The 12,484-nt window shown below is 43.7% G+C and overlaps 1 protein-coding gene and 1 pseudogene across 1 annotated transcript in view; both read left to right on the top strand.

Moving 5' to 3' along the window:
* Positions 1-12,484, top strand: part of LOC119051313 (rho GTPase-activating protein 22-like) — a 109,593-nt gene that overhangs the window by 40,307 nt on the left and 56,802 nt on the right. The gene's annotated exons all lie outside the window — the stretch shown is intronic.
* On the top strand, positions 9,968-10,775 carry LOC119051315 (proteasome assembly chaperone 2-like; annotated as a pseudogene).

Raw genomic sequence — 12,484 nt, 5'->3', positions numbered from 1 at the left:
GGAAAGATTTTAATTTTTGCCCATTGAGTATGATGCTGGCTGTAGGTCTCTCATATATGGCCTTTGTTATGTTGAGGAATGCTCCCTCTATTCCCACTTTGCTGAATGTTTTTATCATAAATGTGTGCTGTACCTTATTAAATGTTTTTTCACATCTATTGATATGATCATGTGATTTTTGTCTTTAATTTTATTTATGTGATGTATTATATTTATTGATTTGTGAATATTGTACCATCTTTCTGTTCCTGGGATGAATCCCAGTAGGTCATGGTGCATAATCTTTTTCATGTATTGCTGGATGTGGTTTGCCAATATTTTGCTTAGGATGTTAGCATCTATGTCCATCAGTAATATTGGCTTCAAGTTTTCTTTCTTTGTTATGTCTTTATGGTTTGGGAATTAGGATGATGTTGGCTTCCTAAAAAGAGTTTGAGAGTCTTCCATCTTCTTGGATTTTTTGGAATGGTCTGTGAAGGATAGGGGTTAGCTCTTCCTGTAATGCTTTGTACAGTTCTCCTGTGAAACTGGCACAGGGCTTTTGTGTGTTGGGAGTATGTTGATTACTACTTCCATTTTGTCAGCTGTTATTTGTTTGTTCATGCTTTCTGCTTCTTTTTCATTCTTTTGGAAGATTACATTTTTCTAGAAATTTGTCCGTTTCATCTAGGTTTTCGAATTTCGTGGCATATAGTTTTTCATAGTAATCTCTTACATTCCTTTTTATTTCTATGGTATCAGTTTTAATCTCTCCTCTTTCATTTCTGATTGTATTTAGTTGGGTCCTCTCTCTTTATTTATTGATGAGCCTGCTTAAAGACTTGTCAGTTTTGTTTATCTTTTCAAAGAATCAGCTTCTGGATTCATTGATCTTTAGAATTGTGCTTTTAGTCTCTTTGTCATTTAATTCTGCTCTAATCCTGGTTATTTCCTTCTTTCTTATTGCTCTCGGTTATCTTTGTTGTTGTTATTCAAATTCTTGTAGGTGTAAAATTAGGTTATTTATTTAAAATGTTTGTTTATTTTTTTGGTAGGCCTGTATCACTATGAACTTCTTTCTCAGGACTGCCTTCATTGTGTCCCATAAGTTTTGGGTTGTTGTGAGTTCATTTTCTTTTGTTTCCAGATTTTTTTTGTTTCTTTCTTGACTCATTCATTGTTTAATAGCATGCTATTCAATCTCCATGAGTTGAGTGTTTTTGAGTATTTTGCTTGAGGCTGGTTTCTTGTTTCAGTTCCTTGTGGTCAGAAAAAAATGCTTGGTATGATTTCAATAATCTTGAATTTATTGAGGTTTGTTTTGTGGCCCATCATATGGTCTATTCTTGAAAGTGTTCCATGCCCATTTGAAAAGAATGTGTATTTAGCTTCTTCGGGATGAAAGGCTCTCTTTATATATTTCAGTTAAGTCCATTTGATCTAGGACATTGTTCAATGCCACACTATCTTTGTTGATATTTTGTTTGGAAGATCTATCCATTTTTGACAGTGGAGTGTTGAAATCCCCTACTGTAATTATGTTTCTTTCAATATCTTCTTGAAGTCCTCCAAGATTTTCTTTATGTATTTGGGTGCTCCTATGTTGGGTGCATATGTATTTACAATGTTTGTCTTCATGATGGATTCTTCCTTTGAGTATTATGAAGTGACCTTCTGGGTCTCTTTCTATATACCTTCTTTTGAAGTCTGTTTTGTCTGATATGAGTATTGCTACCCTGCCTCCCTCTCACCCCATTTGTTTGCTTGGAATATTTGTTTCCAGCCCTTCAACTTAAGTCTGTGTAGGTCTTTTGTCCTGAGGTGAGTCTCTTATAGGCAGCGTATGTGTAGGTCATGCTTTCTTATCCATTCAACTATTCTATGTCTTTTGACTGGAGTATTTACTTCATTTATATTTAAGGTTATTATTGGTAGGTACTTATTCATTGCCATTTTTTCATACCTGTGTTCCTCTCTCTCACTCTTTTCCCTCTTTTTTTTTTTTTAAGCAGACCTTTTAGCATCTTCTGCAAATCTGGTTTGGAGAAGGTGTATTCTTTGAGGCTTCTTTTGCCTTATTTGGCCTTTCATTTTAATTGAGAGCCTTTCTGGGTAGAGTAGTTTTGGTTGCAGGCCTTTTTTTTTTTAACTTGGAATATTTTCTACCATTACTTTCTGGCTTGGAGTGTTTTTATTGAGATCTCAGCTGCTAACCTTATTGGGGCTCTCTTGTATGTTACTTCCTGTTTCTCTCTTGCTGCCCTTAAGATTCTCTCTTTGTCTTGGAATTTTGCCATTTTGATGATGATGTGTCTTGAAGTGGGCCTCTTTGGATTCCTCTTGATTGGGACTCTCTGTGTTTCCTGGATTTGTGTGACTTTTTCCTCTCATCAAATTAGGGAAATTTTCTATCATTACTTTTCCAAATGGGTATTCTATTCCTTGCTCTTCTCCTTTTCCCTCTGGTATTTCTATTGTATGGATAGTATTACATTTCCTGTAATAATTGTCCTGTAGTTCCCTTAATACCTCTTCATTCTTTCTGGTTCTCTTTTCCATTTCTTGATCTTTCTGGGGTTTTTTTTTTTCTATGTTGTCCTCCTGCTTGCTGATTCGATCCTCTGCTTCATTATTCCTGCTTTTGATTCCTTGTACTGTGTCCTTCAACTCAGAAATTGTATTCTTCATTTACTCTTGGTCTTTGTTGATAGTTTGTATTTCCTTTTTTGTAGTTGATATAGTTTGCAGTGAGTTCATCATAGTTTCCCTATAGTTTCTGATAATTCTTTGTGAGCTCTCTGAATTTCCTGATAACCATTGCTTTGAACTCAATATCTGATAGTTGAGTTGTCTCTATTTTATTTAGCATTCTTTCTGAGGTTTCCTCCTTTCCTTTCATTTGTGGATTGTTTCTTTGTCTTCCCATTGTTTGTGAGACTCTTCTTGTTAACCTCTGCTTCTTAAATTGATCTGTCCTGACTCTCTGGGTTTATGGTGTAAACTTCTATGGTAGAAGACCTGTGAGATCCAGTAGTGCAATCTCCTTGATTTCCTGAGCTTGCTGTTCTGGGGCTGGTGTTTATGTTGACTCTGGCTATTTTGGGGGTTTGTTTGTTGTTGGGTCTTTCATTGCTGGTTTCTTCACTCCAGCTGGTTAACTGATGGTCACTCCACCCACCACTTCTTGTGTGCTCTTGTGCGGGTGAAGACAAGTTGTGTTGAAGCTGGTAGTTCTGTCTGTCCAAGGTTATGACACTTCTCTCTATATATTGTTCAGTTGTTTGTACTGGATAATTTCCCCACCATTTAGTTGTAATTCCAAATCAGTCCTGGGTGAAGGTTAGTGTGGCTTCCACTCACTCCTTCACATTCTTCTTTTATTATTTGTTGGTGTTTCCTTTTTGTTGGTGGGTTCTCTCTTCCAGTAGGTTTACTGGTGTTCACAGCTCCCATCTACTATTTTATGTGATCAGTTGGAGGAGAAAGGCAAAATGGATTAAGACAGCCAGAGTGTATTCTTTGGGATTTAAAGTACCAACCTGTAGAGAAGAGATAGAAGATCCTTTGAGTACGTATATTGTTAACAGTGATATTTCACCCAGCTAGCCACTTTTTAGAAAGGGTGAAAAAAGAGTAAGACTCTTTTTAGAAGGGGGAAGGATTGTGAGTTGAAAGAAAACAGTGAGCTTGTAGGTGGTCAGATTATGAGATATAGTGAGAGTGAAATAAAGAAAATAGGTGTAGTGTGAGAGAAAATAGAGATAACCACAACAGTAATAAAGTTCTGGAAGACAGTGAACTGGGCTAAGATCTGAGAGGGGTGCTGTATAGAATTTGCATTGTGTGGAACAACAGTTATTTACAATAATACTGGAATAACAATCACATGACAGAAACTATGTGATCTGAATAACAAGAATAGGAAGTACACTACCTAGAGTAGTTCCTATTAGTAGTAGTAGAGCTATTGGAACACAAGTAGAGTGAAAGAAGGAAAATTAAAATACATTATGAAAGAAAGAACAAGGAAAACCAGTGAAATAATGCAATTAAACAAACAAAATGAAGAAAACTAAACAGAAAGAAGAGAAATTTAAAATGCTAATAAAATAAAAGAAGTAAAATGATGAAAATAACTATAATACAAATAAACAATAACTTGCAAGTTCTCTTGAATAGCAAAGTGAAGTTTGCCTCAGTTTCTCAGTTGTTGGGATCACCCCTCTTTGAGTCTGACTTTGGTCCTTTCACAGCTCCAGGTCTTATTGTCTCACTTGTGGGGAGAAGAAAACAAGGAAAGGGGAAAAAAGCCTCTTGCTGGCTTTAAATTGACCAAGCCAGTTCTGCTGGTCTTCCTGGCTTCAGCAGGCCGAGGGGTGTTGTGTTTCACTTTTCTCCCTTCCTGTGGTTTTGTGTGGCAGGGGCCCTTGTCTTGGCCACACTCTTCACAGTTGCCCAAACTTCAGCCCAGTTCCTCAGTTCACTGCTGGGCCCCCAGTGCCCTTCTGTGCCAGGCCTACACCTTCAGTGCACCACTTGTTATGTCCTTGCGGTGTGCCAATTAGGGGCAACTCATATACCACCTTCTAGGTCTTTGCTTCTACGTCCTCAGCAAAGGGAGGACTCTCTGAGCCCTGCTACTCTCCTCTGTGCAGGGTGCAGGGGTGCCTCTTAGCAGTCAGTAACAGCTGCAGGGCAGGAGCACTGCCAGGGCTGCAGTGCCAGGCATGTGGGCACATGGCCGCAGCTGCTGTGTCAGGGACAGGGCATAGCTATGGTGGTGGCGAGGATGGGTGCATGCTGCTGGGGCTGCAGGTGTGGGCGTGTGGCCTCTGCTGCTACAGGAGCAGGGGTACAGCCGTGAGGACAGCAGGTCAGACACATGCCACTGGGGCCATGGGCACAGTTAGGCGCCCTCTGCCGCCTCAGCCCAGAGGGAGAGTGGGGCACGGCCACAGTTGTGGCGGCAGGGGCGAACCCACAGAGGCTGTGGTGGCTATGGGAGTGTTGCTGGGGGAGGCAGGGGCAGCCACTATGGGAAAATTCCCTAAACAACCACTGAGAACCTTTTTTTTTTTTTAAACAAATTGCTCCTGTTGAAGCCTGCCACTCCTAACAGGCACCCGGCCTTTCTCACAGCCCAACCTTCCAACCAGACTGGAGACTGTCTGGGTCAGGGTCTGTCACAGCCCAGCTCTTCTCCCTTCTCCAGCTCTCACCCAGCTCCCCAATCTCTCTGGTAATGACCCAGCTGGTGTCCACAGTCTCAGCGGGTGCACATTGCCCCTGTACATTTGCCACTTTGTCTTTATTCCCCTCAGCAACTTCAAGCATCCAGGTCCATCCTGGTCCTGCTCAAACCTCCCTTTTTGGCAGGGGAGGGAGCTGTTGACCTGGCTCTCTTCCAAGAATCCTGTGGCAGGCCTGGCCAGACCTGGGGCTGCAGCCACTCTGATCCCCATGCTGGTCCCAGGGACCTCATTATCCCACAAGCAATCTCCTTACCATCTGTTTGTCAATGTCCTCTACAATTTTGGCCTCCAACCTTCATATATGCTGGGATACCATTGGCTGTTCACTCTGTTCCTCAGAAGATCCACTAGGTGTTCCACCTGTGTGCAGGGGAAAGTGGACTCTGCTCCCACCTATCTCACTGCCATATTCTCAGACTCCTCCACAGGTGGTTTGACCTGTAAGCCTGAAGTTCTGGAGAAAGATCTGAGGAGAAATAAAGACATGGAAGTCATGATGAATAGAGGGCAGCTGGGGCAGCCCTGGGTACCAGTGGGACTTCCAGGAAGAACAGAACAAGTGGAGGCCAGTATACACTGGAGAGACAGTAAGATACCTGGGCAGAGTTGCAGACAGTTGAGCTCTGCACAGTGGAAGGAAGGAAGAGCTTCAAGAAGAGAGTGAGGAATAGTATCTGAACTCGAGGAGTGTCAAAGGCTGAGAACTAGAACCAGATGGATTTAAGCAGGACAGTTTCATGAGAAGAGAAACTCACCAAATTCAAGAGATTGACAGAGACTGGGGATGAGTAAAGAGAAACTAGGAGTATGGACCATTATCTCAAGACATGCTTGTTGGTGACAATGTCAACCTGCCACCTGTGCTGATTTGAACCAAGAGAAAGCAAAGGCAACACTCCTTCCTTTATCACAAATCAGAGCTCTACCTCCCCTCAGGTAGACCCAAATTCTTCTCATCCTTCAAGGCTCAGCCCGGGTGTTCCCTCTGCTGGTGCTCCACAGTTGTCAACAGCAGAAATCCCTGCACCTACATTGAAGAGTCTGTAGCCTTTGCCTGTCCATGTGGCCTGTGGCTCTTTCATCTCCATGTGCCTGTTCTTTGTGATTTATTTCTCCTGCCAAACTGGGAGCTCTAGGGGAGCATGAACAACTCAGGGTTCTGCACTGCACTTGCAGGAGTCCTGTAGATTTGGAAAGCATGAGTAAGTGAATGGATGAATGTGCTTCTGAGCAGAAGAGTCTCACCTTTGCAGTGTGTTTTGCCCTCCTCCTTGGGTGATGAGCTCATCCTGGATCTGCTCCCAGGGCTTCTCCAGAAACTCTCAGCTCTGGGCCTTAGAATTTTAGAGCTACTAAACTTGAAACCTTGGCTTAAATATTTCCAGAACTGAATAAGTTGATTCAGGAAATAGTGAAAACAGGAACAGTGCTTATTAATAAATCATAATAATGATTATTTTTCTTTCAAGACACTCAGTGGGGCTTATAAGTAATAATATCTGTATAATTGATCAGCTGGAGGAAAATCTGGGCTACTTTGGCAGCCTAAATAGCATGTGCAGTAAATGCCTCCCTGGTGAACTGAGGGCAGCAGGAGCTGGCCAGTCCTGTCCTCCACAGGAGCCAAGTGTTGGGGTGTGGGGGCAGTGTGTCAGGGCAGGCAGGGTGCTTGCCTCTGCTGAAACACAGACTGGCTTCAGTTCCTTGCCTGAGGGCTGGCCCAGCCTCCTTGCCCAAGGGTCGCCCTTGCCGGCTCCCTCCACTCCTACAGCCCTCAAGAAGGTGGTGCCCAGGGCTTGGGGATCAGGGCAAAAACTAATGCCCCCTTTTTGTCTTGCTACATAGAGGGAACTGAGGGCCAGGCACACCCATGGTTATGTATTCATTGCACAAGTGTTCTGGGAACCTGCACTCTGCCAGTCCAAGCATCCAGAGTCCTGTGCTCCGAGTTTCTGGCTTCCTGAACAGACACACTTGGACAGAGAGCACCTATACACAATTACCCAGAGCAAGGTTAAGGATTCCTGGCACTCCTCACCACTGGGTATGCTGCCAAGCCCCCACAGTTTTTGTTGCACCATTCCTGTGAAGACTGCTGCAGGAGATTCAGAAGGAAGAGCAGGTGCATTCTTGGTCCTAGCAGTGATAGGATCTTGTGAAATGAAATAGCCTTAGCCCTATCATAATACAAGATAGGAGACATGCCAGGGATTTGGTGCTAGAACATTTCATGTAGTTGAGGGTCTGTGGAAGGGTGGAGGGTTCTAAGCACCCCTTGCAGATTTTTGGAGAAGAGGCAGAGGAGAATTCAAGAATAGACAGGGGAAGCCTGAGCCAGTCCACCCACTCCAGAGTCTTCACGAACCACAGTTTCCTAGCTTTCTACTAAAGCTCAAGTTAACCTCAAGTAATTAAAAAACAAAAGCCTAGGCCACCCTAGCAACTTAATTTTACACTAGATTCTTGCTTCATTAGAGGAATTTTAGAGATGAGGATACTGAGACCCAGAGATGAAAACTCAGTTACCAAGGGGGACACACCTGTCCCCTCTCCCCTCTCGGTCCTTTGTCATACTCCACCAGAATAATAGAGTTGTGGTGACCCTTGCCTCATTATCATTTCCTCCTTTCTAGAACCCAACACAGGCCCAGACCACGGAAAGGGACCCAAAAGTGTCTGTTGAGTCCAACCCTGCTCCAAGGGGCAGATACAAACTAAAGAGCTGAAAGGTCCCTCTTGATGCCCTTGGGCCCAACCTGAGTGCCAGCTGCTCAGCCCAGTATCACCCAAGCAGGGCATCATTTCCTCCAGGGCTGGCCAATGAGGTTGCAGAGCGGCAGGGCTGTGTGGCACAGACATCAGACATTGTGCTGCAGACACCTAGAAATGAAAGGGCAGTCTTTCCAGAGCTGTGGGAAGACTTCTGGGAAGGGCTGAGACTCCTTGGAGTGGGGAAGATGGCCCAAATGGCTGATGAACCTACTGGGATCCCAGCTGCTCCCCACCCTCTTCCAGCCTTTCCCACCAAGGACAACAGTTAAATGGGCACAGAGAGTGAGCCAGTGCTTCTTACAATTAGTGGAAGACTATGCAAAGATGTTCCACCTGATTGGTAATTTAATAACAGGGTGAGCTAGATAACTGTCATTTAACACCTACTAAATTATGGAGTAGGAATATTCAAATATGATAGCTCATACTGATGGTTATGGACAAAGTGGTACACTAGTGTAATCTTCATTCTATAATATAGCTTCACACCATTTTTAGAAGGAAGTGTAACGCCATGAAGAGGTCTGTTTTTTGTGCCCCACGGGCCCACTCCTGGGGACCTACCTTCAGGGAGCACTTCTGTATGGGCATGTCCGCTGCACTATTTTGTTATCATAATCATCATTGCCATGATAACCCATTACTGGCACTTTGTATGGGCCAAGTACTCTGCCAGGTGTGGCAGCCTGTCCTCCTCCAACTTACTCTAGAGGGTTGGGTATTGTCATTCTGTGCAGGACCAGCATACTGAGCAACAGGCTAAGGCACAGAGAGTTCACACAGCTAGCAATGATCCAAACAAGCCTGTATTTCTTTGACTGAACCCATTGTCACTTTAAGTGACTAATACTGGAAAGAAGCCAGTGCCCAGCAATAGGGAATTTTCGGTAATTCACTGGGCTAGTAAGCAGCCATAGAAATAAAGGAAGGAAGTACACTTTCACCTGATACACAGCAATGTCTGGGGACCAGGAGTAGCAGAAAGGTGGAGGGCAAAGGTGTAGACCAGTATATGCAAGAACAGCCAAAGGTTAAGCCCAGCTTCAGTATGCTCAGGATTCAAAGGCTGGTGACTCCCCTGATTTCCTTCCCTTCAGTTTCTGGGAAAAACTGCTACCGTCAGGGATCACCAGTCCTTCCTCAATTAACCAGGGTGAGCCTGGAAACAGCTGGCTTCCTCTCTAGGCCAAAACACCTCCAAGATGAGGCTGGAATATTTAACAGCCAGGGATGCCAACAGGATTCAAGGTAGGGCAGACCAGTATGTACACTGTCTGACTTGTTTGGGTGGTGGTACCCACAGAGCAGTCACAGCTTCTTGTGGTTCCTGGGAAAAAAAGATGGTACTTCCCCTTGATTCCCTATTGTCAGTGAGCCCACCCCTTACAGAGCAGGGCCCACAGGATGGTCTCATTATTTTTTGATCATTTAAAAGTGGTAGATTTGGGATTATATCTCAGCCATAGGACACTAAAAGCAAACCCGGCAACGACCAGACTAAAGTCTCCTCAGATACCAGACAATGTTATATTCAATGTCATGTTAAGAAACAGGCATACCACCTTGCCTGGTGTGGGGCCAGGTGGCCTCACCTGCAGGGCCCCCCCCCCAGCTGCCATGGATGAGAATAAGTTTACCAAGACATGATCAGCTTGGGGAGGAAAGGTGGTCAATCTCTCAAAGGAGACAGGCCAAGAGCCTTTTCCTCAATGGGCTTTTATTGGGTTCGTTTTGCACAGGAATACAGGTAAAGCTCATTAATCATTGTCAGGCAATAAGGATTAAACAATAGGTAACACAGAACTCTGAGAACCTCTTTTGAGTCAGGGTCAGATAGCTAAAGAGTCATAAAAATTTGGTAAGAATTCGAGGTCTCACACTGCAGGAACCTGCGATTTTTAGTTTTCTCACCTCATTCCTGCCAGGACATGGGCATACCTCCTTCTTCCCACTTCAGTGTGACCATGTTTGTTCCCTGTGGAGAATTGGTCTTCAACCTTGCGGGTTTCACCCTCTTGATGCCAGCGGTATCCGTTGGAAATGTTGGCCAGCTTGTGATAGATCTAATTATTTCTACACTGAATATGTCTAAGATTGGTTACTTCTATACCGATTGTCTTGTGCCGATGGTTGGAAACAATCCATAAGTAACATCAGAAGAAAATTCAACAGAACTCAGTATAAATGCTGAAGTATATTCATTGCCTTCAAAGAAGCTAGTGGCTCTTCAGTTAAGATCCATTTTTATTAAGTATAAGTCAAAGGCATTCTGTGAAAAACTGCTTTCCTGGGTGAAAAGTAGTAACTGTGCCAAAGTTATTGTTCTTGCAGTCATTCATATCATTGTAATGATCTACAGCTTCGTAGTACACCTTTCAGATACCTACTTACACCTTCCATGCAAAAAAGTGTTTAAAATAAAATAAAGAGCCTTAATTGGGAAGAAATGGAAAAAAGCCCATGCCTTCCTGAAATAAGTGATTCTGAATTTTGTGTCCATGTACCTGGTGGAGGTATCACAAAAACACTCTATGATGAAGGCTGTTCTAAAGAAATCCCAATGGCAGTTCTGCTGAAATTTGTTTCAGAAGGAGACAATATCCCAGATGCATTAGGTCTTGTTGAGTATCTTAATGAATGGCTTCAGATAATCAAACCACATTTACAGTATGATGACCCCACAGCATCTGCCTTGCCATGGAAAATGCTAAGTTCATGGAGATTACTCTTTGGCAGTGGTCTTCCCCCTGTGCTTTTCTGATCTGTTTTTAGTTTTACACCTTATGTCCTAAAACATTTGTGTCCTCAAAACTGTTAAACTGTATAAAAAGCAGTATTGTCTACTGTATCAGAAAATAATCTTTACTTCTCACAGACAAAAAATGAATTGGCAAAAGCTACTCGTTGCTATGGTTTTCATCATATGCAACAAATGTAAATTTTGTACAATAAAATATTTCCTAAGTAAAAAAAAAAGTTATAAAAATTTGAGGAACAAACTCACTTCTTGCTTGGACCCTTATTGAGAGCATTCTAAACAAAGCGGGTTTCACAGGATTATACGTATTCTTTCTTAGGCCTATTGCCCTAGGGAACCTGCCCTTTCCAGCATAGGGCAGTACCCACCACCGGCATTGTTTCAGGCTTAAGTCAGGCAGGGGTAGTAAGGCAGCCAAGAGATTAGGAAACTTCTTACAGACAGAATGAGGACTCAGACTATGTCATAGCCAAGGGGCAAGGGTCCATCACTCCCTTTTGCTGTAGCCCACCAAGTCCTTCCTTTGGGCCTCCATGTGATCGTACCTGTCTTAGGTCGTTCCCCCCTTGGGGAATCTTACCCGTCATTGGCTAACTGATCAAGCATTGGGGGCCAGTTATGGATGAAGAAAAAGGAGCAGAAGCGGCACCCCTGCCAGGGAGATAGCCTTGTCTCCTAGTGGCTTATGGTCCGAAAGTTGCTTTCTCAGCCTTAGCCATGGGGGGGTTACAGCTTCTGAAACCAGGCAGGGAGGTTCTCAACACTGGTGTGGCTCAGTATCCCTCTCTTTATCCCTCTCCTCCCTTCTTGCAATAAAATCTTTAAAAACAATTAAAAAAAAACAAATGGACATACCTAAAAATAAAAATAAACCTAAGTATCCCATGATGGTAGACAGCCATGACTTACATCCATTCTCTGCCACACATGTAGAACTGAGTGAGACATTGTGTTCTCCCACCAGGGGCAAAAAGACCACTACATAGATATGACCAGCCATGAACCACATGCTCTGGTAGGGGAGGGAATGATGATGTGGAGATTCAGAAGGTTCTGTGAACTTAGAGCTCAAGGATGAGTAGGAGCTTAACATGCAGCCAAAACCAGGGGTTGAGAGGGAGAAGGATGGAAGAAAGGTCCAGGTTAGTGGGGCAGAATGGGTAGAGGGTAAACCAGATTTAGGGAATTGCAGTCACTAGTGTAACAGGAAGAGCTTACACACACAAACATACTAGCAAAGAGAATGACAGATACAATGCAATAATTGGGTGTTCCAGAAGTGAGGATCTGTGGTCTAAAAATTACAAATGTGATTATATTAGGACTCAGATTCATTTCTCTAAAATCTAAGATGGCCCCTTTTAGTGACGCCTGCAGCAATATCCTTGATACTGGCCAGAAAGAGGAGAGGAGCTTCCTCTGAGACAAAGGAGAGAGAGGGAAGGGAAGCAGTAGGGAGGGATAGGGGTCACAAGTACTCAGCCATCACTATGAAGCGCAGTACCAACCTCCATAGTGATGGTCATAACAGAATGCTGGTCAGTGGTGTCAGCTGGAAGAAGAGGAAGGCCATAGGGTAAATGAGCTCTGAGAGGCTCTGAAACAAGAGACATGGCCCCTCTGCCCTGCCAGGAAGCCATCAACAGGGTTGAAGCAGAGGCCCCACTGTCCAGACCACCCCTTCCAGGATGATCCCATGGAAGCAGCCAGGTGGCTTTGGGGA

This window comes from Artibeus jamaicensis, unplaced genomic scaffold (assembly GCF_021234435.1).
Source record: "Artibeus jamaicensis isolate MK-2021 breed Jamaican fruit bat unplaced genomic scaffold, CSHL_Jam_final contig_468, whole genome shotgun sequence".
NCBI lineage: Eukaryota > Metazoa > Chordata > Mammalia > Chiroptera > Phyllostomidae > Artibeus > Artibeus jamaicensis.
This window is presented reverse-complemented; position numbering and strand designations above follow the sequence as displayed.